The sequence below is a fragment of the Plecotus auritus genome (genome assembly GCF_963455305.1).
Source record: "Plecotus auritus genome assembly, chromosome: X".
Lineage (NCBI taxonomy): Eukaryota > Metazoa > Chordata > Mammalia > Chiroptera > Vespertilionidae > Plecotus > Plecotus auritus.
This window is the reverse complement of record NC_137784.1, coordinates 114854102-114878155: the sequence shown is the minus strand read 5'-3', so window position 1 is coordinate 114878155 and position 24054 is coordinate 114854102. Positions and strand designations below refer to the sequence as shown.

The 24054-nt window shown below is 38.1% G+C and overlaps 1 protein-coding gene across 32 annotated transcripts in view; it reads right to left on the bottom strand.

Annotated features, from left to right (window-relative positions):
- The window catches only part of FHL1 (four and a half LIM domains 1), a 73105-nt gene that overhangs the window by 32316 nt on the left and 16735 nt on the right, over positions 1-24054 (bottom strand). For 13 of the 32 annotated variants that reach the window (XM_080653432.1, XM_080653441.1, XM_080653424.1 and 10 more), the window contains one exon: positions 13859-13929. The exons of 2 other annotated variants lie outside the window; for them this stretch is intronic. The gene's annotated coding sequence lies outside the window, so the exon portion shown is untranslated. Of the gene's footprint in view, positions 1-13858; positions 13930-15009; positions 15032-20688; positions 20803-24054 lie in introns of all 32 variants that reach the window. 17 more of the 32 variants (XM_080653447.1, XM_080653427.1, XM_080653442.1 and 14 more) reach the window with 3 other exon arrangements.

Genomic DNA, 24054 nt, shown 5'->3' with positions numbered 1-24054 from the left:
AAATAATTTCTGCATAATAATTTGAATCTCTGTGCCACTTTCTACATCAAGTCCTCAAATGCTGTCAAATAAAAATCAGTACTGTTTTCATGAAATAAGACTACAGGTGTTATATAGGTAGATAAACTGAGACAGTAAAAGATTAAGTGACTTGCCTTAAGAGAGGGGGGCAAGGTCAAGCTAAGAATAGAAGCTCAAGTACTGTCACCTGTCCTAATCATAAGTCTAGGACACTTTCTACCTTCCTGCTGGCAATAAGTACACAGTCTAATCAATTTTTATGTGCTTTAAACATGTTTTGCAGTAAAATGAATTTTCTAAACTGATTTGTCAAAATATTTAATTAAGGGTGGTCCAATGTATATGGACTATAGAATATACAGTATTCAGACACAAAACAACTTTTTTCAAATAATATTAATGTTAATAGTATTAATGTTAATACTGTTAATATCTAAAAATTTATAAAATTCCAAAAGCTTAAGGCCTAACAGCAACTAGATATAGTCTTAAACTCCTCTATTATACTATATGCAGTAAATCAGTTTTATTATCAGTACTTATGGAACCATTACAGAACAAGTTAGTCACTTTCTGAGATCAAAGAGCAAGTAAGTGGTAGAGGAATAAACCTTTGCAACCTAATAGTCTTTTCCAAGAACAAAGTACATATTATTCCGTGGTGCCAAGGAGTTTATATGGGTTTTAAATGGTAGTGTGTTTGCCTGAGGGGGTTGGTAAAATGTTTACAACTCCTTATACATACGTCTTTTTTAAATTCATGATCTACTGACACATTTAAAATATATCTAGCCCGGCCAGTGTGTAGCCCATTTGGTTGAATGTTGTTCCATGAACCAGGAGGTTGCCAGTTAGATTCCTGGTCAGGGCACATGCTAGGGTTATGGGCTCGATCCCCAGTAGGGGGCGTGGATTGATGTTTCTCTATCATGGATGTTTCTGTCTCTCTCCTTCTCCCTTCATCTCTCTGAAATCAATAAAACCATATTAAAAATAAAGTAAAATAAAATATATCAAATCATCAAGTTCTCCATCCATAGTCCCTACTTAACTCCTGCCTCTAAGATTTTCTATTTTAATTTTATGTTGTTAAACATTAACTTTTCTTGGGAAGTCCAGAGATTGGGAAGACAGCAGAGACCTGTTTCTACCCAGGCAACAGCAGCTGAAATTTAAGTGGAAATTACAGGATTAGCCCCATAAGAGAGTGGGAAAAACAGCTTGGAAAAGATTTTAAGGGATCTCCTGCCAGCTAACTCAAGAGTGCAAGTGAACACTTCCAGAGGAAATATACCAAACCACCCAATGGGCCAAGGGAGTGTTTGGACATAACTCTGGGGATTGAGTATAAAGGGAACAACAAGGAAGCTTTGCAAGAACGCAGGGAGTGCTTGCCACATAAATAGGGCAGAAACCATACTCCAGCATCTTTAATCTTCATCCTGTTCCTGCTGTTCCAGTGGTAAGGAGAGTGTTTTTTTGTGTTTTTTTTTTAATATCTTTATTGATTTTAGAGAGGAAAGGAGAGGGAAAGAGAGATAGAAACATCAATGATGAGAGAGAATCATTGATTGGCTGCCTCCTGTATGCCCCCCACTTGGGATCAAGCCTGCAACCCAGGCATGTGCCCTTGACCGGAATCAAACCTGGGACCCTTCAGTCCGCAGGCTGATGCTCCATCCACTGAGCCAAACCAGGTAGGGCAAGGAGAGTGTTTTTTAATAAATTGCATTTAACACCTTCACACCAGGGTTTGGGATCAAATCCAGCATAGACCAATTTAGTACTCAGTTAACTTGCTCCTCTACTTTCCAAATCCAATAGATTTTGCTGCAGTGACCAATATTGATGTTTATAACACTTTTTTTCATTTTAAATATATTTTTATTGTTGATAGTATCATATAACACTTTTAAAGATGATCCTCTCTATAATAACTGGAAGTTATTTGGCTCCTATTTCAATGATGAAAACAAAATTTACAAGTATAGACCCCTCTTTATTAGGGGCCAGCAATGTCTGAGTCATGATAAAGTTCAGATTTAAAAATAAACTAGTATTCTTCTCCAAGTCCATGCCAGAATTCCAGAAAAATCTGTTACTTTTTAAATAAGGCTCCTAATTTTTCCCCAGTAAAACCAAAATGGGCATTTATTTTACATCTTTCACGGGATTCAATGACAATTTACACAATTTGTGTAATGTTTGAAATGCCAGACTCCAAGTGTATACAACATATGAAGTTAACTAAAATCTACATTTACTTTGCAATACATCTGAAAATATAGATTGATGGATAGATGTCATAAAACAGCTATAGTAAAGTGTTTTTAATGGTAGACTCTTAATGATGGGTACACAGGTGTTCATTGCAAAATAATTTCAACTTTGAACATCTTCATAATAAAATGTCATAAGAAAAATAAAGATAAGCAAGCATTTAAAATATTGACTGCAGCCCTAGCTGGTTTGGCTCAGTGAATAGAGTGTCGGGCCTGTGGACTTAAGGGTCCCAGTTTCAATTCCGGTCAAGGGCACATGCCTGGGTTGCTGGCTCGATCCCAGTAGGGGGCATGCAGAAGGCAGGGGATCAATGATTCTCTCTCATCACTGATGTTTCTATCTCTTTCTCTCTTTCTCCCTTCCTCTCTGAAATCAATTTTAAAAATAATAAAAAAAATGACTGCAGCTACACACAAGCAGGTATTGGCTTTCAAAAGGCATTTTAGACTACAGGTACAGAATGTGGTAAAATCCAAATAAAGGGACCAAAAGAAGCACCACAGCCTCCAAGTGAAAGTAATCTGCCAAAGCTATTGTAAAGCTTTTTAGGCATAATCAAAGAAGCCATAAAAACCTCATAATTAACTACAATATTGCACACATACATTTTCAGACTTATGTTGAGCAATTAGGGAACCTTTCTGAAGATTCCCTAATCAATTCACACAGCCCCATCTGAGGGATGACACTAGAGCCAGCCTCCAGCCTCTTAACTACCTTTTCACTTTTATGGTCATTTCAAGTTGAAAGCATCTGTTTCCAAATTTCTAAAGGTACTAGAAAAAAAATCTAAATATAACAGATGGATAAGTGCTCATGGTAACTGGAAACCAAAATGTAACTTCAGCTTTCGCAGGCCAGTTAACACCACGGCTTTAGTGTAATAGTCTTGCTGAAGACCTTTTGTCTTTATTCCCACATCAGAAACATTAACCTGGCTTTGATGGATGGCAGATAAGTGTTATTCAAAACTGTATTTTAGGCTGATATTAATAACCTTTACTTATTTTAAAGTCAATCAGTAAGTATTTACTACAAGACATAGTTGAAATATACGTGTTGTTTTTTATTAGTTCTTTAAAATAGTTCAATATACATTTAAAAATCTATTTCGAATGGTGGTAAAACCTCTGAAACATTTCTATGAATCCTAGGGTTCTGTGGACTATAATGTGAAAACCACTAGACTAGAAGGACCCTCTATTTGTACTGTTAGTGTTTATTTAATCCGTGACCCTTAGGTAATATAAACAGCCACTAAACCCTCTCTAGACTTATCCTATCCTATCTAATAAAGCAGGAATATGCTAATTGACCCTCACACTGTTGCAAAGATGGCAGCACCCATAGCCAATAAGGAGGGAATATGCTAACTGACTGTCCCACCCTCAAAGATGGCAGCACCCACAGCCAATAAGGAGGGAATATGCTAATTGACCACCACACCCTCAAAGATGGTGGTGCCCAGTCCGCTCAGCCCCACAGGGGCAGCAGGCACGCACCTGCCTCCGGAGTCCCCTAGTCCCCTCAGCCCCCCAGCGGCCCAGGGCCAGCCTGAGGTTCAGGTAACCAGGGCCAGCCGAGGCTTTGAGTCGCTGGCAGTGGCAGCAGCAGAGGTGTGATGGGGGCATCACTTTTCCCTGATCACTGGGTCACCTCCCACCCCTGAGGGCTCTCGGACTGTGAGAGGGGGCAAGCTGGGCTGAGGGACCCCCTCCAGTGCATGAATTTTCATGCACCAGGCCTCTAGTATGTACATATAAGTAAGTGGTACCCCACAGGTAACTTCCTGATTCTGAATCTCTTTTTCTCTCCCTTACAGTAGCTAACTCTAACATTCTGTGCCACTATCCTCAACCCCAAATCTTCATTTTTACTCATATAAACAAGACCATCTATTTCTTAGACTGGCCTTCCAAGTTTCAACAAAACAATCAATGTGACCATGTGATGTGAAAGGAAAGGGGCAGAATGTTATGTTTGTATACTTGCTGGTAGTTAAAAGCAAACAAAAAAAACCCACGTCTCAAAAGAGATTATTTCACATTCAACTTACCACCTCTTCTTAGCCACCACCAAAACCAATGTGAGAATCTTAGCAAATCTGATAGCAGCTCTAAGTACGTCAAAATTTAAACTACATAATCATATGCATAGTGAAGTATTTAGAGGTGAATTATACAGATGCCTACAGTTCACTTTTAAATGCATTCAAAATATTAAAATGGACCAATGGATGAATGGATATGTGATAAAGCAAATATAGTAAAATGTTTCATTGTAGAACCTGGGTGGTGGGAATATGAGTGTTCACTTCAACTTTTCTGTTTGTAAAACTTCAAAATAAAATGTTGGAAAAAATGATGCCATGTGGTAGGAATTACCATTCCATTCAAGAACATGCTCCAATGATGTCAGAATACTGACATTAGTGGAACAGAGTCAAACAAAGTTCCTGAGATTTTCCTGTGTAACACCACAGGAAAGCTGTAGTTTGTAATTTATAAAGTGCCTTTCACTTAATTGTATCTCTAGTAAATGCCTACTAAGCCTCTGGCATTAAATAATAAATGATATGGAAGACACCAGAGAAAACATCAGTATACTTGCTCCCAAGGAAGCTTCCAGTTACCTGGAAAAAGCACAGTATAATTTAAAAAGCACAGTGATTCCAACTAAATCCTGACTCTTAGATTGTCTTAGATTTTCCCTGCAAAAAAAAGGAAAATACCCATGGGAAGACCAGAGTTTTGGTCAGTATCCTGTGTAAATCTACGAGGACGGACAATACAGAGGACATAGCTCAGAACATAAAGGATGGGCTAAAAATAACAGAACATATTGTATTGTTTTCAGGTTCAAACCCATCATGTGAGACCAATGCCAAGAGTGGAACTCATCCTCTCCAATTAGTCAGCACTTGTACAACTTTAGTGAGCAACAGACACTATGGATTATGACTCCACTAGCCAATGTATATTGACAACTACATATGCAAAATCTCATTAGAATCCACAGAAAATGCTCCACCAGTTCTGGGAAAGAAATACTGGGAATATCTTAAATAAATTATTAATTTATAACCCTAAAAATGCACAAAAATGGTCATATCACATGGTTTAAGAGATTATGCCCAGACTTGCAAAGACCACAAATTCTCATTGAACTACCTGAAATCACTTCTTTAGTGCTTAGGTGAAGAAATGTTAAACTAATGGTTTATCCAATAAATGGATATCCCTCCTTGAGAGATGCTATGCAAAATGTGAAGCTTATCTGGCTGATAGGACAAGAGAACAAGGCTACCATTCTAAATACAGATTTATGTATTTCATCCATTTTTATTTAAATTGATTTGATCCTTAGAGCTGTTTAAACAAAATTGAAATATTAACAGTTAAATAAGTAATAAAAGAAATTATAGCTATTATTAGCACAGCTCTCCATACTGGGCTTTCAACATATAAGGTTGATAAGAAAATGATGATGACAAGGATAATGACAAAAGTGCTACTCCTTCTGCAGCATCATTAAGGGCTTCAGGCCTTAACATATTTTTTTAATTTTTTTTTTAAATATATTTTATTGATATTTTACAGAGAGGAAGGGAGAGGGATAGAGAGTTAGAAACATCGATGAGAGAGAAACATCGATCAGCTGCCTCCTGCACACCTACTGGGGATGTGCCCGCAACCAAGGTACGTGCCCTTGACCGGAATCGAACCTGGGACCTTTCAGTCCTCAGGCCGATGCTCTATCCACTGAGCCAAACCGGTTTCGGCAGGCCTTAACATTTTGATGTCTGTAAAAGTTTTGACCTCAGCAATGCTTATTGTACTGACCATAATAAAATTTATATGATTTATCTATGACCTTAACCTAATACATTTTCCAAGTTCAAGTAACAAGACTCATCAGTCAAGGTTTCAAGCCCAGAACACCATGAGTATCCCACATTCATCTCACAAGTATGGATCTCTTCTACAACTGAGCATCGGCTGTTGGCTTCACAAGTCTCTGCCCTATTAACAGAAGAATTGACAATGGAGAAAATCTTAAAATTAACTTCCATACCCACTGAGTTTTATGATGTTAAAAATCTTAACAAGTATTCACAATTCCCTATTAGACTTGAACTGAACTTCATGACAGAGCTGAACTCTAATATTATATTGGTGAATAAATATGCAAGGGCACTTACATCACTTCCCTTGTCTCAGCCTTTATATAAGCATTATCATTTACTGATTCCTTTGTTCTGGTTTTAAAGAAAATAAACATATATGAGTTTGTTCCTAGAGAATATGAAAGGACTTGTAAATAAATAAATTATCCATGAGTAAACACAATATACACTAGCCTTAAATAAAGTAAAGCACTCTGATTTGATTTTGGATAAATTATTAAATTTCTAAAACTGGAGTATCCTTGCAAATCTCAAAGGATCATATGGGAGAGGATAAAAAGTTTTAAAGGGTCATCTGAACCAACTGAAATCCAGTATGGTGTGACTCTAGCTACCTTAGAGATCTTTATTTCACATCAATTGGGAATAGATGGAACACTAGATTTGAATTTCAGTGTCCAGATCTGACTTCTTCCATGGGAATCCTAGTCAAGCCCAACCTTTATTGTGGACTTCTATAGTACAGTTCAATACACTTGAATTCTGAAATATGGTTTGAACATATATATGCAAGCAAATTTATAGCCCTGTAATCTATAAAGGAGATACTTCTTAAAAATAAAATTGTAATATAAATCAATGTTCCCATTGATTTAATACTTATAAAAGGTTACTTATAAAAAGTTCTTATATGCAGTTCATTCACATTAACTAAATATTTTATTTCATTGAAAAGAAAATTACTTCCTGGGGCCATTAGCAATGTTGTGTGCATGTGTGTGTTTATCTAAAAGACTTCTCAGCTTTCTATACAAGTGCTATATGAACTCTGATCGAAGAGGACATAAGAATAGAAGACTTGGGAGATTCTACTTTTCAAGAGTCCAGTTAGGACCCTTTCTCTAAGTGGGGTGGTTTCTCTCCTAAAGTGAAAATGAATTCCTTCTAAATCAGAGGCTGGGAAAGTTAGGAGATGTACAAGAGGTCAAAATTAAGTCCATTAAATCCCAGCCCCGGATTTAGTCACCATAGAGACAGGGAAGATAAATAAACCAGTAACCTTAACAAATGTGCTGCACCTTTGCCAGACATATCTTTGACTTACCATTATTTTTACTTAAGTATCTTTCAGTCCAAACATAACTGATGATGAAGACTACAAAACCAAACAGAACTAGGCCCAAAAGAAATATGAACGCTCAAGCAGGCAAAGGGCAGGCAAGGAGTCAAGAGCTACCCCCTTTGTAATGTGCTCTCCATTCCCCTTGAAAAACGATTGCAACATGAAGCTCCAGAGGCAATGACATATGGGGAAAATATGTGGTGCTAAAGCCAGAGGAAACCATGTCAAAAAAGAAAAACAGACATGAAGTAACTGACCTAATTAAAGGAGAAAAGTATACTTACAGCAGGGAAACAAGTATATCTGAAACAGGGACTGCAACTGGAGGGGAGGGGATACTGAAAGAAGGCTCATGACACTAGAGTGAATTTTTGTTACTTACCTAAATAAAACCAGAAGATAAAATAAGCATTCCCTTGAATTATAGCTCCATTAAGGTTCTACCTCAGTGTACACTGAGTCTAGACGTAAGATTCACTCCCTGGCACTTCTGTACATTTAATGAAAACCTCTGAGACAAATATTTATATTTTGTCACGTGGGATGCCCAGATGCCTCTGTACCAACCACAGGAATCAGAAGAAAGAAAAATGGGAGCTCAGATGATGGAACGAAGCAGCAAGTAAGAACTGCATCATCGGAACTCCATGTTTATGCTCTGGGCATCAGTCCTCATTGTGTTTCAGAATTATTTACTAAACACCCACTGTGTGACCAGTGGGAATATTGCTGTTTGTGATATGGAGCTGATTTAAGCAAGTAAAAGCTGAAGATCCTCAAATCATATACTTATGGTAAAATGTATAAATAATAGGACAATAATACAAATAAGACCTCAAGTAAAGTATTACTTACATTTGTCCATTTGCCTTCTAGTTCTTGTCCATGTGTACATATCTCTTTACAAGGTTATCAATCACAGCACGTACACAATTTTGTGTCCTGCATTTTTAGTAAAGCTATATTACACAAATTCATATTGCTCTGCAAGTGTCAGAATTACAATTTTGAACAGATTAATGGAATTCCACTGCATAGAGTATCATAATTGCTTAACCCAAAATATCTGATGAACAAATGAACCATTACTCGTGTTGGACATTTGAATTCTTTCTAATTTTGTCTCCTTTTAAATAGTACTGTGATGAATACCTACAACATATAGCTTTCTTCCTTCTTTTCTAATTTGTTTCTTAGACTATATTTCCCAAAATAAGATTACTGCATTAAAGGGTATCAAACTTTGTGACTTTTGCTATATATACTAAGCCAAATAATGTTCCAAAAGGCGTTTAAACAACTTACAATGCTCCCAGCAATGAGTCAGTGTTTATCAGCTTCAAGATAACCATATTAGCATAGGGTTTCTTTTTGGTTTTTCTTGACTTAATAGGTGAAAAATGTACTTTGTTGCCATTTGAATATGCTTGTTTTTGCATACCAGAGAGGCTGAAAAGTTCTTCCATGCATTTATTTACTTTGTGATTTAACATGAGTGTCTTTTGCCTACCTACCAAATACAGAATTCATTTAGTCAATAGTTATGCCACATCTACCCTATGTCAGGCCTGTGCCGGGCCTTATGATCTGTATGCACTCTGTGCATAATAGGGAAATTATCTTGTCAAATTCACACAAACTTTTCCTGGTGTGTTTTCCTTTTCATTAGTTATTTTTCCACCTTTATTGAAGTATAAATAACAAAACTGTACATATTTAAGGTACAATATGATGACTTGACATACATATACACTGTGAAATGATTCCCACAATCAAGTTAATTAACACATCCATCACCTCAGAGTTACCAGTGTGTGTGTGTGTGTGTGTGTGTGTGTGTGTGTGGTGAGAATACATAAGATCTATTCTCAGCACATTTTTATATATTTAAATCTGTTGATCTCTTCCTTTGTGACTTCTTCTATAATATTATAGCTTACAAAGTTATATATCCAGGGATTTGATAATTATCTATTTTCTGTGGTCTTATTTATCAGTTTTGTAAGTCTCATAAATATAGTCTCCTATAATCCTATATAATAAAAGCCTAATATGCTAAGTGTCCAACCATTCGTTTGGTCGCTATGATGTGCACTGACCACCAGGAGGCAGATGCTCCAACTGGTAGGTTAGCTTGCTGCTGGGGTCCGGCCAATCAGGACTGGGTGAGACAGGCAGGACACACCTTGGATAAATCCATGCACCGGGCTGGTTTCAGCCTGATCCCTGCTGGCCAGGCCTCTAGTTATAAAATAAAAAGCTCTAATCCCCACTTCATGATGCTTGAGTTTTAACATGTCTATCTTTTTTTTTTTTTTTTTTTTACTAGAAGCACTTAATTTGAAACAAGTCTGAAAATGAAAGTTAGATTTATTGTTTACACGAGCTATGCTGTATTAAAGTAATTAATTTTTTTAACTTACCATGCTGCAACTAGAAGTGAACACAGGTTTATCTATAAAGATTCAACCCCAAATAGCCTGGCTAAGATCTACTTCTCTTTCTCAGGCCAAAGAAGAAGATATTTAGAGTCTTCATTTCATGACTGCCTTTTCTTGGAATCACTTTAGGGTAGAGCCCCCTGCTACTCAAAGAGAGGTGAGACCTCAGACTAGCAGAGGTATAACCTGGTGCTGATTAGAATAGCAGAATCTCATGCCTTTCTCCAGACCTGCCACATCAGAATCTACACATTAAAGTCTGAGAAGCACTGGGGTAAGACCACAGGAATCCATCAAATTCTGCTGATGCTCCTCTCAATCAGGCATCATCAGAAGGTATCCCTCCCCTTAAATATTTACCCTCAGTCCATTTAATGCACCCCCTTAAAATGAACATTGTCCAACATCGTGCACCCAAAAAGTAACAAGATGATATTTTGAGAGAAAGAACAGATCTAAGTTTGCAGCCTCAATTTCATCTAGACCTGAGGTTGAAAACATACATGCCTGTGAGAGCTAAGGTTTTTTCTTATAAATGAGTAATACAGTCAGAAAATGGCAACTGCCCTTGTCCTTAGTGTCAAAGAGATAACAGTGATGAAGACTGTGGGCAAATTTCAGAGTTCATGTTCCATCTAAAGATACAGCAGCTATTTGGCTCCAGCCCAGTGTTACCAAATAGGAATGCAGGCTCAATGTTGCCAGATCTTCTAATATTTCAGAAGAGAAGCTGAAAATCTGGATTTTTGAAAATGTGAAATCTCTAAGTTTTTAAATGCTGGCAATTCACATAAAAATTTAAAAACCTTTGTGTGCCAGATCCAGCCCAGCAGTTTGAGACCTTGGCTCTGGACTGATGATTTCCAAACTCTTTAATTTTGTGCAAGCCATCTGGGCTGATTTTCATGCTTACTGCTAGTGCACCAAGGAGAGAAGTCACATCAATATAAATGATATAAATCAAATCACTATGACTACTATATTTTAAAATTTTGTGTTTTGTGTGTTATGTGGTTGTTAAAAACTGCCAAATCAGTAATGAAAGTGACCATATATCAGTGATATAAATATTTCCTAGACGTTAAATACATGTTTAATTAACAATCTTGTCCCTAGCACAGAAGCCAATAACGTGTATAATTGCATGATACATGATCTATATATTGAAGTTTTCTACTGATGAAGTTTATCAAACTGGAAGATTGCTCATGGATGTATTAAGAATTATATTGTGTTCAAGAATAATTCCATAACTAAAAGGCAGCCAAATGGAATAATTTTAGACTCTTAGGTTATAAACTTTACCTGTGATAAATGCTATGCTAAACATAAAATAGGAAACATCACTTAAAAAAACAAAATACCCTCCTGTAGAAACTGCAAAGTACATTTTCCTAAACTGTCTAATTATTCCAAACAAACTTTTAAAAAATAGACTGTGAAATACACCCTTTACATTTGTTTTCATTTGGGGGGCATTTGCATCCCAGGCACAGCCACATCTCCAGCAATTACTGCATACTTTATTATTTTTACATGCATCTATGGGGGTGGCATAAATCATAGACTTAAAGAGCAGACTGGATACAGGGATTTTGAATTGCACTCATGAACCCAAACTAGTCTACTTAATAATGGGCAATTTAATTTAAAAAGGGAAATCAGTTTTCAGTTATCTCATCTGCAAAAGGGAAAATAATCTAGGGATGTCCTACCCTTGAAGAATATCAGACCAAAATGTATTATTCTTTTTGTTTTTGCTCACTCCTACACTCCTGACCTGGTACATAGTAGGGCTGAATGAATGAAAGGAAGAAAGATCACAAGATACAACTGCATCGTGACTTGAACTGTTTTACATCAATCCTATATATTTCTGTCGTGGTGCAAAAGATTTAACAGGTTATATTTAATAATTCAGCTGAGAAACTCAGTACACTAAAAGAAAACCCAAATTTTGGTCAAAGTGCTTCAATTAAAAGGTTCCATTTTAAGAGTACAGTCCTGTATACATAGTTTCTAATAGGTTTTTTTCCTTAAAATTTTTAAATTTTATTGATTTTTTAGAAAGAGGAAGGGAGGGGGGAACATCGACGTGAGAGGGAAACATCGATCTGTTACCTCCTGCACACGCTCCAACTGGGAATTGAACCCGCAACCTGGGTATGTGCCCTGACTGGGAATCAAACCCACCACCTTTTGGTGTATGGGACAACGCTCCAACCAACTGAGCCACACAGGCCAGAACTAAAAAAAAATTTAAATTACATTTATTGGGTGATAATGGTTAATAAAATTATATAAGTTTTCAAGTGTATAATTCTGATACATGACCTATATATTGAAGTTTTCTACTGATGAAGTTTGTCAAACCGGCAGACTGCTGTGGAATGTATATGAATGGCTAAGTTTCACCTAGCCAGCACTTCCAACTAAACTGTTTGAAAGATGCTTTCCCCTTCTATAAATTTCCTTGAATAATCTAGTCTCTGTTTCTGTGGGAAAATAAAAGTAAGAGCTGTGAAAGGGCTCAGAGCTAAAATTTCTGCTTTTAGGCAGAGCACAGTGCTTTCCACCTGCCCTGGGAATGGTTCCTCAGAGGAGGGTGAGAGACTCACAACCTCCTACTTGAGCCAAAGCAGTTTTGCTTTGGCGTTCTCTATTGGGGTTAATCCTAAGATTTTATTGGAAAACAAGTTTCTGTCATTAAAAAAAAAGTTTGAAAACAACATTTTTAAGTAAAGGCCAAGGATGATAGGGCTTAGACTTGAAGATGGAAGCGTTCATCTCTGGCAGCTAAGAGAAACTCAGTCCTACTTTTTTTTTTTACTCTTTAAGGTTTAATATATTTAGGTATTTGACTATTTTTTAATCTGTGAATTATTCTGCAGCAACAGATGTAACAAATGCAACTATTGCCACCTAGTGAGCATCTACCCTAATTGAAATACAGGGAGCTACACTAGATGTGGAACTGTGCATGGAGGCAGGGCAGGGTGGAGGGGAAGACAAAACCTGTTGATGGATGAAACTAGAAATCCTGGCTGGTCTGGTGCTGGCAAATGTTATATCCTCTCTCGTAAATGCATGGAGATGGGCAGAAAAGCAGAAAACTGGGGCCTCTTCCATTGTGCCTGGATGAACCATCTTTGAGATTCCCTCCTTTTATTATTTTCAAAAGTGAATATCCAGTCTCTCAAAGAGAGAAATGGGTAACCCTGGATTATCACGAAGAAGACATAAGCCACCATAGCTAAATGAAGAGGACAGAGAATGCTTATCCAATGTATTAAATGAAAAGGCTGGTCGATCTGGCTGCTCCCACCAGTGCAGCAGTGCTCAGAACTTTAGTACTAATCAGAAAAAAAAAATCTTCTGGCCCATGTTAATGTAAGCCAATGGAAACATTCTTTGGCATTTGTACCATCAGATTGTACAGAGCCATCCTGCACCTTGGCTCCTTTCATTGACAGTTGACTGGGTCAGTCCAACTCCTTACAGTTGTCAGTAGGAATCTTTGCCCTCCATCCCAGTATTTGCTCCACGCAGCTTTCCTGCTCCCTACTGTTCATGCTGTGACATGGGCAGATCTTTATTTTCAAACAGACATAACCTAACAGTTCTGCTGTACTTGACACATTCACTTTTCATGCCCCCAAATTAAAAGCAAATGAGTTTTTTTCCCTTGAAAAGGCATTCCCCAGAGAGCTAATATTTAGAAAGCAGGGATAATGGTTGGCTGGGTCAATTAAAATGAACCCCTTTAAATCTACTGTACAAATAAAGCTCTTCATACAATGTCAACCATAACACTACAAATTGGAAGGCTGGAGATCAGTGTAAAAAACAATTAGTAGTACTTACCTCACACTGGATGTGTGGACAATGGGATGTATTTGGCAAGGACTGTATATAGTTGTCAAGTTCCAATGTGCCTAAGTTAGGAAAAAATGAAAATCAAGACAAAAATTACCTCTTCAGAAGAAAAGTATGAAATTCTAAAAAAAAAAAAGTTCAACTTCCTTTGAAATGGCTCTTGGTAACGCATTCTACTTTGTATTTATTACCCTTAAAGTTAAAGGAAAACTGCCAAGATGTTCTGCATATTTCCCGAAATGTCTGTTTATCATATAACATTCGCACCGGCAGTGGATCTGGCCACCTCATTATCAAGCTGTATTAGCACAAACACTCAGCATTGTTAGTGGAGTGAGCTCATGGCCTATTTCAGTTTTAAATTAACATTTGGCAATCACCCGGGTAATCAAAACAAATGACTCAGTCATTTAGAATAGATTTATTAGTTGAGCCTCCCCCCCCCCTTTTTAACATCTTTAGAATATTCTGCCACAGGAGGGCTCAGATCCAGACAAAATGTAGAGCACAAGTTACCAGAGGAATATTTAGAGGTGTTGCCATGGAGACGAGGTGCCCAGTGACCACTGAAGTTATCTCCAATCAACAACAGGATTAGGATGCAGGCTGATGAACAGGCTCATCCCAGTGCGGATGGTTCCACATCACATCGCTAGGAAACAGGTGTGCCCTGGTCTTTTCCCATCACAGCACAAAGACAGTCACCCTGATCTGCTGCCCTCTCCACAGGCACAGTCATCCCCCTTATTACCCGCCTCTCATTATTCAGAAAGGACTGGCTAGGGCTAAGGAGAGAGGAAGTGTGATCACTGTATTATCCTTAATATGTGAAATCTTGAAATTCATACCAAGAACACTTTCATATCAACTGTGAAATTCACAAACAGCAAAAAATCTGAGGAAAAGAAAGCTTCCTGAGAGAAAGGCCCTGTCTGTTCTATTCACTGCTCTAATCCCATGCCCAGAACAGTGCTAGGCATACATAAGTATCTACCAAATGAAATAGGGCAAACATAAATCAAGGATTATAACCAAGCTCCTAATAGTCCCCTCCCACCCCCAACCGTTTCCAGGCTGACCATCAAACAAGCAGTGGTTAGAGATTTTTACTTTTATTTATTCATTTTTTTTATCCTCACCTGAGCATATGTTCATTGGTTTCTAGGGAGGGAGAGAGGGAAACATTAATGTGAGAAACATAGAAACATCGATTGGTTGCCTCCTATATGTGCCCCAACTAGGGATCGAACCCACAACCTAGGTATATGCCCTGACTGGGAATCGAATCCACAACCTTTTGGTGTATGGGACATTGCTCCAACTAACTGAGCCACCTGACCAGGGCTAGAGATTTTTAAAAATGTTAACATACTGGAAAATAAATAGCTGGTCCAGTTAGCTCAATAGGCTAATGGGATCGTCTGTTTAGAGATCTTAATGGCAACTGTCATCGTTGAAGATAACTCTTCTGAACTCAAAATGGATAAGTCTGCTGACTATAGAGTCAGGGTTCTTGTATACCAGGTCAAAAGCCCAGAGGAAAGCAAATTTGTGCCAGCAGTGAAGAGCTAACTTTCACAAGCAAATATTTGAAAGAACACCTTCTAGTCCTCTTCCAGCCTATACTTAAGTAGATAGAATATTTTCAGTCTATCATATGAATATGTATTACTTGTTTCATGTTATGTCTCCTTTGTCTTACAGGACTTCAAGTTTCTTGGTTGCGGGGACAGAATTCCTTATTTCTTTTCTATCTCCCATTACTTAGCATGGTTTGTATATACAAAACACTTTGCTCGGTCTCACCTCCCACTACCCACATCCATTCATATGGAAATCAAGGTGCCACACCCTTTCTTCAGCTGCAGCAAGAATGCAGCATGGCACAGCTGTTCACAGCAAGGGTGCCAAAGTCAATGCCTAGGTTCAAATACTGGTCCCCACCTCATATTAGCTGTATAACCTCACTCAGCTGCACAATAGTAACCTATGTCACAGAGGTTCAGTAAAGTGGCAAGAGGGCACTGCATATAAAGCACTTAATAGTTCTTCACACATAAAAGGTACTCAATGAATATTGGATAAGTATTATAATTATAGCAGGTGTAAAAATTTTATCAAACTTGGATAATGATTTCATATGCTACCATAAATGCTTGGCACCATATATATCCCTCTTTAGATTCTACCAAACTTGAACTTCCAACCTGAATCCACCACACTCTAGATTTAGTATACCTTTCATTTTATGAACTCTCTGGAATAGATTTTTTTTTGCGGAGATGGATTTGATACATACTGGGTTCAACTTGAAGGAATCCAGTTCTCTACTTAAAGAACCAAAATAGCTTCTTCCCTAAGACCCTAACCCTACCAGTTCTTTCCCTGCCTTATCTCTGTCTGCTTCCCACCTCTACATGTTCAGGCTTTGAAGGGCTCCTGGCAGGTGGGGTACCAGAGAACTTGTCTTCTAGTAACTACAAGACTGGCTCTGCCTTTCACAAGAAGTCATTTCATGTCATGCTCCATGATATCCCCCAGAGGGCAGAAGAGAGAAAGGCTCAAAGGCTGAGTAGGCAGAGCTCTCACGTTGGGTCCAACTTGGGGCCCTGTCAGGGGAGGTTCCATAGTTCATAACTTCTTCATCAAGAACTAGACCACAAGAATGATAAAAATAGACAGCAAGATTTTAACATCATGTTCAGTTGTGTTTCACTTCATTGTCTGTGGTAGTGTGCCCCACTTAACATTTAGTTGGGTTGGGAGAATGAAGACACTCATAGCAGGTAGTATTGTATATACTTTTGAATCTGCAGTGTGTAACTGTATGCCTCTGACCAGACATAATACAAACTGTGTTGACAATATTGCGCAAGTCAAAGAATAAAAACAGAACAGCAGCCAAGTACATTGGGTAAAATGTGATGACAGCAAAAAATCCAAAATAAAACCCAAACACTTTAGGGGTCAGTCATGCTTTTAAATAAATCATGTTAATCTTATCCCACCCTGACAGAATTAATAAGTGAAATTAGACATTTGTATCATTCTAGAAGAAGCCAGTAGCTATGTTCTTGTCACATTTCATAAACACAATCATTTTCCTTCAGGTTTAACAATAGTATTGTGGTCACGGCCACTGGCTACCCTATCACTACTGACAGCCATATCACCAACCAATTGGGTGAATTATGTGAAAAAAATGCAATCCAGAGACCATGGCTGTTTGAATGAGCCTAAAAGACCAGCTGAATCAATCAAAGTGGATGAGCCCCACAAATGCATTGTCTCCTTTAAATTCTTTGGAAGTACTGCCATGGCAACCATTCCTTAATATTGTCCTTCACAATATTCTCTCGCACCTAGAAACCAGAGAGCGGTGAACACCAAATATATTCTTAATTAGGTATATTTGTGATGATACCAGGTGGCTTAGACTTCTCATTGATCAATATACTGTTATTCAAATGCTTACACTGTGGTAGTCAGAAACACTGCTATATGTACCTTTCAAAACACATTTTAAATGTTACCATAAAATCCAATAATAAATACACATGAGATAGCCACTGGTTCATTTCTTTTAGCAGAACTAATAAACTGGCTCTCATTCAGCAAAATAATTTATTGGTATAAATAAGTGGTCTGCTCAGAGGAAAGATGCTTCATTTTTAATAATTTCAACATAATCAAGGTCTGCAAAATAATCAAATATTTAGTATCTCAATAAATAAACAAAACCCAAAAGGCTATTATGATATAAAATATGATAAAATCTAATTTTGTTTAAAAATGAAATTTCCATTTGACCCAGTGATCCCACTTCTAGGAATATATCCTAAGAAGCCTGAAATACCAATCAGAAAGAATGTATGCACCCCTATGTTCATAGCATTATTTACAACAGCAAAGATCTGGAAACAGCCCAAGTGCCCACCAGTAGATGAGTGGATAAAAATGCTGTGGTACATTTACACAATGGGATACTATGCAGCTATGAAAAGAGGTTCCACAGTTCATAGCATAGAGGGACCTGGTGAGCATTATGCTAAGCCAGTGGTCGGCAAACTCATTAGTCAACAGAGCCAAATATCAACAATACGATTGAAATTTCTTTTGAGAGCCGAAAACCGACTTCTGCGCATGGGCCACGAAGTTTCAATAGCACTGTACATGCGTGCCCGCAGGTGGTATTTTGTGCAAGAGCCACACTCAAGGGGCCAAAGAGCCGCATGTGGCTCGCGAGCCAAAGTTTGCCGACCACTGTGCTAAGCAAAATAAGCTAGTCAGAGGAAGACAAGTATCACATGTTCTCACTCATATGTGGAATCTAATGGACAAAATAAACTGACAAGCAAAATGAACACAGACAATAGTGGGGTGAAAGCCTGTAGAGGGGACAGGACTGGGGAGTAGGGGTTCAATGGGGGGATAAAACGGGACACCTGTAATACTTTCAACAATAAAGATAAAATCTAATTCTGTGTCCTTAAATTAAGATTTATTTTAGAGTATATCTGGTAATGTGTATCAGGTGATATACTCTATACTATGTCTAGAAAATCATCTATTCCACACAAGTTTCTAAATTTATTTTATGTGATATAATCATAATATTCTGCACAATTTGTAAGAGAAAGGTTTATACTTGTTCAGTTTGGGAAAAGATAAAGTTATACTTTTAACAGTTATATTTACTAGATATACTACATTTTTAAAATTGTGACCACTCTAGATTTTCCCTATATTTTTACAGTTTCTTCAGGAAACTAAAAAGTGCCCAGCTTTACCAAATTAGAGTGGTGAACCATTTTTAAACCTTGCATTAGAATATAGATAACCCTTTAAAATATGGAATTTGCTTTTATAGGCTTCCAAACTAGTAAATAAAGGCTGTTTTCCTCCTGGAAACGGCACAACCTATAAACTCACTAAAGGTGCAAACATGAGCAGTACCCCCACCATGTCCCAAGTACACACGAAGGAGCTCTTTTTTTTCTTTCTTTTTTAAAATATATTTTTATTGATTTCAGAGAAAAGGGAGAGGGAGAGAGAGCTAGAAACATCAATGATGAAAGAGAATCATTGATTGGTTGCCTCCTGCACACCCTCCACTGGGGATCGAGCCTGCAACCCGGGCATGTGCCCTAGACCAGAATCGAACCCGGGACTCTTCAGTACACAGGCCAACACTCTCTCTACTGAGCCAAACCAGCTAGGGCTGAGGAGCTCTTTTGATGGGCCATTTTTGGATGCAAATTTAAAGAAATTTGTGGTCAAAAGGGGGGATAAGCAATAAAATACATCTGTTTGTTTTTTGACTGGAGTAATAAAACTTTGAGAGAACTTTTGCACCAACAGGAACTACATCTTATTAAAAACTTCTGCACAGCAAAGGAAACCATCAATAAAAAGAAAAGGCAGCCCGGCCAGTGTGGCTCAGTGGTTGAGTGTGGACCTATGAACCAGGGAGTCACAGTTCCATTCCCAGTCAGGGCACATGCCTGGGTTGCAGGCTCGATCCCCAGTAGGGGGCGTGCAGGAGGCAGCCAATCAATGATTCTCTCTCATCATTGATATTTCTATCTCTCTCCCTCTCCCTTCCTCTCTGAAATAAATAAAAAATATATTTAAAAAGAAAAGACAAACTACTAAATGGAAGAAAATATTTGCAAATCATGTATCTGATAAAGGGCTAACATCCAAAATAAAGAGTTGGGCAAAAGTAGGTTTACAACTGTTCACATGGAAAATAATACAATAATTAATAAATAATAATACAAGAATAAATTGTATTTCGGGTACTCACAAATGTAAACTTACTTTTGCACCACCCTGTATATAAAAAACTCATACAAAAACAAAGAAAACCAATCTGATTATAAAATGGGCAGAAGGTCTGAAGAGATAATTTAAAAAAAACATACAGGTGACCAATAAACATATGAAAAGATGCTCAACGTCATTAGTCAATGCAAATTAAAACCACAATGTGATAGGATAGCACTTCACATCTATCAGAATAGCTATTAACAATAAATCAACAAACAAGTGTTGGCGAGGATGTGGAGAAAAGGGAACCCTCGTGCACTGTTGATGGGAATGCATATTGGTACAGCCACTGTGGAAAACATTACGGAGGTTCCTCAAAAAATTAAAACTAGAACTACCATATAACCTAGCTATTCCACTTCTGGGTTTTTATCCAAAGAAAATGAAAACACTAACTTGACAAGATATATATATATATATATATATATATATATATATATATATATATACCCCCATGTTTATTGAAGCATTATTTATAATAGCCAAGGCACAGAAACAACTTAAGTGTCCATTGGTGGACAAGTGGATTACAAAATTGTGACACACACACACACACACTGGAATTGTTTAGCTATAAAAAAGAATAAAAATCTTGCCATTTTCGATAACATGGATGGACTTCAAGGGCATTATGCTAAGCAAAATTATTCAGATAAAGACAAATACCATACGACCTCTCTTACATGTGGAATCCTATATAATAAAAGCCTAATATGCTAAGTGTCCAGTCGTCCGTTCAACCAATCAATGTGTAATATGCTAACGATATGCTAAGGCCACTCAACCACTCCATATAATGTGCACTGACCACCAGGGGGCAGACGTTCTGACCAGTAGGTTAGCTTGCTGCTGGGATCCAGCCAATGGGACTGAGCAAGATGGGCTGGACACTCCCTGGAGCCCTCCTGCAGTCCCTCCCCAGCTGGCCAACCTCCCTCATCCCTCCCTGGCCCCGATCATGCACCAGTGGGGTCCCTCGGCCTGACCTGTGCCCTCTCGCAATCCGGGACCCCTCCGGAGATGTCGGAGAGCTGGTTTCGGCCCGATCCGCAGGCCAGGCCGAGGGACCCCACTGGCACATGAATTCGTGCACTGGGCTTCTAGTATAAAACAAAACAAAACAAAAACCAAGTGCATATATACAAAGAAAGGACTGGTGGTTGCTAGAGGCATGAGGGTGGAAGAAATAGATGAAGGGGGGTCAAAACCTTTTTAAAATGACTATTTTTCTGTGTATATTGTTGCATAATTGCTGGCTAACAAGCTTTATGAGACTAAAGTAAAATTGAAAAGTAAAAAATAATAAACATTAAGAATACTTTAAAAAGCTGTCAATAACAGATGAGAGGAAACTAAAATCATCAGGCATTAGGAACAAATGGGAATAATGCAAAAAAAAAAAGAAGAAAAAGGCAAAATACAGCAAAAATAATGGAGAAGCAAATGTTTGCTAAAGTCAAAAGGTAAAAAAACCTTGAAATTCCTAATATTCAATGGTATTTTTGTTTTGTTTTTAAAATAGGGAGATTGATGTCCTTTTAATGGCAATTACAACAGCTCCCAAATCAAACAAATGATAAAATAAAAATTCACTTAATTGACTGATAGGTTTGAATTAGTCATTGCCAAGTTTACAACTTTCCCACAACTCCAAACATTCTTTCCTTAAGAGAGACAGGGTTTTTGCCCCCCTGCCATGATGACCCTGAGTAGCTTTCTGGGTGACTACAATTCTGTCTTTTTGTGTAACTCACTGGGGAACACCCATTCCCCAAATCAGAACTCTTAAATCAAAGCAATGGAGGACAAAAAAAATAAGTACATATCCATAAGACGTGACAATTCTGATAGCACTGGCTGTCCCAGAAGTCTGAGAGGAACTCCTGAGTTAAAGACATTCAAACACTGCCTCTCACTCTCACAACCTTCACCAAATCCTATTTTGTCCTCTAAACGCGCATTCATACTTTTTTCTTCCTTATAATCTCAGTTCTACAATCCTAATTTATCCCATCATCACTTCACACCTAGACTACTTCATCAAACTTAATTCTAGACATGCTCCCTTCTTCTATATGCTGCCAGAATAATCTTTCAAATGGACCACCTTGCAAGTATCACTCCTTTTCCCCCAAGAACTTCCTTTACTGTAACCTAAATGCCATTTTTTCTAGCATGAAATGCAAGGTCTTCCAATCAGATTCCAACCCACTTTTCACCTTCCCCAAACTCAACACCGGTTTTGGCTCACTCCATGCCTCCGATGTTTGTCACGTCTGGAGAATAACAGGCGCTCATGCCACCCTCCCCTAAACCAGTGATTCTAAAATGGGCTGCATTAGGGACCCAGAGCAACTAGTTATGTTTTGGGAACCTGAAGTTCCCCCAGATGAAACCAACGTGCATCCAAGTTTGAGAACTACCCCAAAATTCCTACAGCACAGTTGTCAAAGTATAATGAACATCATAATTCCCCGGGGGCAAGCAGGTTGTTAAAACAGATGGTGGGGGGAGAAGAAAAACAGATTGCCGGGCCCCACCCCTAGTGTTTCTGATTCAGTAGGTCTGGGGTGGGCCCATCAATTGGCATTTCTAACAAGTTCCCAGGTTATGCTGATGCTGCTGGTCCAAGGACCCCACTTTGAGAACCGCAGCTCTACAGTTTTAATTAACATAATTATATAGTGTAAATATACTGGTATGTATCAAACAACATTTCATTCAACGTCACTTTGTTATATGCGCTGCTGTAGGAATGAACTCTTTTGTATATCAATTAGCCTATGGTAAAATTGGTTTCTTTACATGTTGTTTCGCTTAAAGTCTCAGAACCTATCAACGACATTAAGGACTTATTGGACATATAATAATTATATGTACATACAATAGTTAAATTGTTATATGTACAATTTTTTAGCAAAAAGAATGTAGTATGTTCTGCTAGTTTAACTTTTTAACACATCTGTTTATGAACCAATCCTCAGAATGTTTTAGAAATTATCTAGTCCAATTCCCTTTTTATAAATAGACTCCGAGAGGGGAAGTGATTTGCCCAAAGTATCATAGGGTTATTGGCAGAACTTGGGCTAAGATTCAAAACTCTGAATTCCTCCTACCCCTCAGTTCAATACTCTTTCCACCACATCCTTAATGCATCTCTAACAACTTCTCCAATTAAAATGGACGTTCCTTGCTTGAAGAGATCACTTTTGTTTTTGATATTCCCCACAGCATCTAGCAAGCCTAGCAAAGTGCTTAGCACATGGAGTAAGCATTCAATAAACATTTACTGATTTCATTTTATGAAATACTCGGTCTCATACTTTATAAGCTGGGTTTGGCATAGTGCTGGCAATTGGGCAGCTCTGCTCCAATCACTTAGCCATAGAGTAAATCCTTCACATCAGCATCACATTGCTGGTATCTGCTATGGGGACAATAATAAGCACATAAACACAAATAAATTATAGGGGTTTTAACAATGGAAGGAATGGTAAGTTTATAAGGTGACACTTCAATTCTCAAGTTGGGTTCAGAAAAATGTTTATAACGTACCCTTTTTATACCTAACAAACCAGAACAGCAGTAAAAACCTGGCAGTTAAGGAAGTCTAAAATATACTGCTTTGGTAGTTAGAATACTTAGGCCAATGGTCCCTCAACTTTTTTGTGGTGAGGCCCTCCTTGTTCCTTAACAGAAATTCCACAAGCAATTGAATTAAAGATAAAGAGAAGAGAGGGATGGAGGGAGATGAAGCTAAAGCTCTGTGGGAAGCAGTTGGGTGAGCCCAAGGGGCAAAAGGATGTTGTCACACACCTGGCCTTGTATGCCATTGCCATTATACCTCCCCAGACCATCCAGCTATTTCCAGCAACTTCACTGGTAGGTGGATGACTATGCTAGGTCTTATGACTCACTGAGCCCATTTATACCTTATGATATGGACAGAGTGATCATTTTGCCATTGCTACAGTGGACAGGAATTGCTGTATAATCAAGTCACCTGCAGAACTTGGTATTAATTGTGACGATGACCACAGGAATGCACTGGCTGTGCCACTATTTGGTTCACCACTGGCACAGAGTAACCCACAATCTTGGCAACTGAACAGGAATCCCCAGCTTCCATCATGGATTGTACCTCTAGGGAGAGGTTTCCGGTCTTGTCTCTTTCTCCTTCCCCGTTAAAATTTGCTACTTATAACAGATGTAGGCCAGTATAGTCAATCAGGCAAGCAGTGAAGCCAAGAAAAAAATATGTACTTTTCCAATAACAGGTGTAACAATGAGTATACATAACAGATCCATACCTAAAAAATTACTTCTGATATACAAAATAAATTGTTAATGCC